This window comes from Xiphophorus maculatus, chromosome 18 (genome assembly GCF_002775205.1).
Source record: "Xiphophorus maculatus strain JP 163 A chromosome 18, X_maculatus-5.0-male, whole genome shotgun sequence".
In the NCBI taxonomy this organism is placed as follows: domain Eukaryota; kingdom Metazoa; phylum Chordata; class Actinopteri; order Cyprinodontiformes; family Poeciliidae; genus Xiphophorus; species Xiphophorus maculatus.
In genome coordinates, this window is record NC_036460.1 from 32,506,772 (window position 1) to 32,511,764 (window position 4,993).

Here is a 4,993-nt window from a genome sequence, read left to right on the forward strand (position 1 = left end):
ATTTACAATCATATTCTATTTGAACTCAAATAATTAAGTTATGCCATTTGTCTAACTAATGAATACTAGTTGTATGAACTTCATACTCCGAGTTTAAATAACTTGCAAAGTTACATTAACCATTCAAAAAAACTTGCTTTATTTTGTTAAAGTAGCAAGCAATTATATATACTTTCAACTCTCATTTTAAAGTTAAACTGACTAACTGTATTCATACCAATTCCCTTTTTGAGTTAATTTAACTCAAGAGTTTAAGGCAGCTACAGAACTTCAAATTGCAATTTAAGTAAACTAACATTTCCAAATATTGCTCACCTTCTCCACTAATAATGCCAAGTTCACCAGTTTCCTAAAAATAATTACACAAAATGCGGTTCCATTTAAAATATTATACATTTATTTTTATCTTTCTCTATCAAAAAAAGAGACAAGCCTTAAATCAAGCATAAAAGAAAACATTTGTTCAAGACAATCAGAAGTGTTGACATTTATTGAAGGACCAAAAGTGACAAAAACAGAAATTAATTTTTTGACAAACAGAAATATATATATTTTTATATAAATCTCAAATAAATGCACTTAAAAGGCACCAATTAAGAACTTTACCTAATGTTTTATTGTAAACATTTTGTTTTTACCCTTTGTAGATTCATTTATGACTCTTAAATGTTTATTTTTATCCTTTTCCCCCCAAAAAACTTTATGCATTTCTGCTATTTTTTTTTTGCAAATAAGGTGGGCAGTGACATTTTTCTAAAGTCAGCTGGCTGTGGGGACCATCTTAAGGGGGGCTGTCCTTCTTGGGTAAGTTCAACTATTGGTCAACAGATCTGCACATGGATTCTGCTCCTTCTTGTCTGTTGACCAATAGTGAAGGAGCTGACCCAAGAAAGACAGCACAACTTATTTGCAAAATGAGGCCTAATACAAGACAGAGATATGTAAAAATAACAATTAAAAAGACTTGAGGGAAGGGGACACACACACACACACACAGACTTAAGACATGAATGCATCTATAAGTAAAGGGTAAACACACATATATATTAAATTATGTGCTACAAAAATATTGTTTGTAGGAACTAAGCTGGAAAAATATCAAGGTAAATTATAAGATATGAGGTGAAGTTTTCTTATTTATTTAATTGGTGCATTTTAAGTGTATTTTATTGGTGAGTTTCAGTCTTCCATTTAAATCAGACCATTATTTTAAAAAACATTCTAACCACGTTGAACAGTGGCAGTGCAAAGTCAATACAACTAGCTAGCTCTCTCAAAAACAGTCCAAAAAGTGCAAAACGATCAGTGTTTTAACAAACTCACAAAAACCCTGAGAGGTTTTTCCACAAATTCAGCACAATGCTAAATGTTTTAGTGCATAACCATTAGTATTAACATTTAGTGCATAGAACAAACTGAACAAATTCTTACAGGAACTCTTATTTAAGAAAACAAAACTGTAAACACACCAAATGTTACAGTTTGTACCTCAAGATTTTGTTTCTCAAACCATGTACTCGAGCTGAGGCCTGGTCTGGTCTGATCTTCATCACCACTCTCTGAAGAAACTCAAACGAATACTTCATGTCATTTGGATACTTGAGATTGATACAGTAGATGACACCCATAAGCATAGCAAAGCCAAGTGTCACATCTTTAATGTTGTGAAGCACAATGGTCTCCTCCACCACAACTGCCACGTCGAAGACCTCGTGTGGGATGGCCCCCAGTTCACTACCTTCACAGGCAATCAGGAGACCAACCTGCATCCCCTTCATGGCATCATCCAGAATATCAGCACGAGCCTTAAAAATAGAAAAGAAATAATGACATTTGTGTGCAAGTAAAGAATGCAAATACTCAGTTATTTTTAAGCTATTGTGAAGTTTAACAATCCGCATGTTTTGACACTTGTGGGGTTGTATGATGCACTTCTGTTTAGTCAGAGAATACCCTGACACACACTCCCAGTTTGACAAAGCATAGAGCATAATGGCAATGAAACAGGCCACTGTTGTGGATGAGGCCAACATCAAGAAGCTTTAGACATTGAAAATAAGTCCCACCTGAAAAAAAGCCAGTTTATGTGTGCATATTCAACATATTTTCAGCACTTTACTTTGTCATCAGGTAGTCCTCCTTTTTGACAAACGTTTTTCATCCACAGAACTTGTATTTTCATGCACATGAGCACAGTGTATGGCAGATTAAAAACCAACATTGTGAAGCGCTGAAATTATTCTAAAAATGTAGGACACTAGAAATGTTTCCATTTTAATGTACTTTTTAAATCATCAAATTCTTCAAATGTCAAAAGAAATGAAAGAAAATGCAAATCAGGCATGTTTCCATCAACTGGCTTTGAGCAAAATCAATCAGGACAGACGGAGTAATTACATCAGAATTTGATGTTATGCATGACTGTAGTAAACAGGAAGTAATGTCTCTTAAGGACTAAAAATAAGTTTTTGCAAACACAAATACTACAAAAAGATTTTTAAGAAATTATAGCAAGAAAGAGAAATAGGTAAATATGTAAATAGTCTTTGTAATAACATGTCTTAGTCTTACATCACACATCCTGATGACAGTTGATGGATCTTCCCCAGATATGTAGCGTGGCAAACCAAGCAGAGCAGCAACCCTTTCACCTTTCATTCGTGTCCTGCAAGAGATGAGACATGCAGTAAGACGAATATATTTTAACAAAAATAACAAATTATGCCTAGTTTTCTAGCCATCTTCAGTTCTGCTCACATCTTTTGCAAGGCAGTCCAAAATGTCTTTGAGTGGCTGCTTCTTTCCAGATTTGGTTGCTGCTTTGTAGACCTCCAGCAGTCTCAGATCCAGGCCACTGACAGCTCCACTTCATCCACAGTTTTTGCCAAACTTTAAATAATGGACCACCTGCACAAAAAAACCCATACATTTCAGATTATGGTATTTTAAAAAAAAAGTATTAATACATACAAATGCCAGTTTTGCCACTTAGTTAAAATAACTTGTCTAAATTGTTATCTTCACCAGCTTCATTGTCCAAACTAGAGGTTCCAAAGTTTTCAGAATTTGACCCGCACAATAACAGTAACATAGACTGCCCCCAATTTATTTTAAATGATATACCTCGATATTGGGTCAAATGAACAAGAACAGAATTCATCATGCTAGTTTAATTCATTTTAGGGTGACCTAAGCACACTCTTTAGTAACAACTAAAGTAAATTAGTAGTCATCTTTAAAATGTAATAAAATTTAAAAAAGATTTTTCAGGACCTACAGTGGGGTCCTGACTATCTGGAAGCCACCGCAGCTCCCTGATATGCTATACTCTTAGGCGCGCCCAGACTGAGCAAAGACAAACGCTTGATAAATAATTACTGTAAAATTCAGAATACAGTTTAATCTGCAATTGCCGCTGGAGGTAGTTTCCTCTCTTTAACAGTGAAATTGCATTTGTCACCGTCAACCAGAAACGGGACACAGGTGCGCACCAACACATGAAACAAAGGACACGGCTAATTACTGACAAGAAACACGACTAATTACTGACGCAAAGCCTTTCCCGAAGCCGCTAACTCACCTGCAGTCAGCACGTCAATGCAAAACTTTGACCAAGCGCCACATATGTGTTTCTGAGGAAGTGTACAATACAAAAATCGTGGTAGCTGCTTGTATTTTCTCTTAAGAAAAGTTCTATAAGCGCAACCGAGTAGCATACTGCGTTTAGCTAGGCTCGTCTGCATTGACTAACTCCTGCCCTCGACAATTAGCAAGCTGTTGTTTTATGTCCTGTGTTTAAACATGTAACAGAGACACGAACTTTTAGCTCTTAACATATTCTAAAAATGGATGGCATTATCAAAAAAACGACAAATGAAGCTTACCTTACTATGACTCCAGCTCGCTTCGCATTTCAAGAAAATGTCCCGCCGAATTTGAACGCCTTTGGGACAGAGGTCTTGGAAAAAATGGTATTCATCCGTGACTTTGCTTTCGACGTCCTTAATCTGGTCAGGTGATGTTCCTCTTCTTCATTTAATATGCAATTCTAACTGGGATGGAGAACTTTATAAAGTCTGATTAAATCTTACATCATATTTAGTCCCTTATCAGATAAAGAGCGAATTTCCGGCACTATTTGTATCTCGCATTAATATTGCCAGTGGTGATCAGTTTTTATAAGATCCGGTTACCTTTTTAAAACTCAGATTGTCAAGTTATGTTCACACCTTTAAATTTATGTTTCACTGAACTGACTCACCTCCTCGAGTTGAAATGCCAATAACTCAGGAAATTAAGTTGAAATTACATAACTCATTATGTTAATTGGAAGTAACTTATAGAAAAACGTTATGACAACTAATCGAGAGTATGACTTTTAACAGTGTAGTTGCATGTCTTCTTCCTCTGTCATTACCCATTTTCCTGTCTAACTACTGTCAAGAAAAGGCCGTCTGAACCAAAAAACCCTGGTAGTTTCCTTCTTTATTTGAAGTAATCTAAATGATTTGAGTAAGACTGACTTAAATTTTTTATATAAAACACAAATGAATTCAGTTAAAACAAATGTAATAAATTGAGTTAGCTAGACATAATAATGAGTTAGTTAAACTTCATAAATTAAGTTGGATTAACTTAATAGAATTTCTTGTTCCAAATTGGAGCGATTCAATTAAGTTTGTTCAACCAATTTCTTTTTACAGTTTAAGACAAAACAAACTTTTCAAGTAACTTTTCAGCAAGATTTGTGAGTTTATTTGAAGTTAATAACTGTTTAATATTGATGAAAAAGCAAATGTTCTACTCACAGATTATTTCACATATAAAACATGGAGAAAATGTCTCGTTATAAGTGTAATAATCTGACAGAAGAACAGGTACTTATTAAAATAAAAAACAAGGAATTATTTACTTAAAACAAGCTCTTATTTCTTGCTGAAGGGTTATCTGTAAGTTAGTTTTGTCTTATTTTAAGTCTGCTAAGATATGTACA

The 4,993-nt window shown here is 34.6% G+C and overlaps 1 long non-coding RNA gene across 1 annotated transcript; it reads right to left on the reverse strand.

Annotated features, from left to right (window-relative positions):
* Nucleotides 1-614: 614 nt before the first annotated feature.
* LOC111612062 lies at nt 615-3,167 on the reverse strand. The gene is made up of 3 exons (XR_002754384.1): nt 2,758-3,167; nt 2,572-2,665; nt 615-1,805 (listed from the first exon to the last, which is right to left on the reverse strand). It is a non-coding gene; the product is annotated as an uncharacterized LOC111612062 (long non-coding RNA).
* Nucleotides 3,168-4,993: the final 1,826 nt, after the last annotated feature.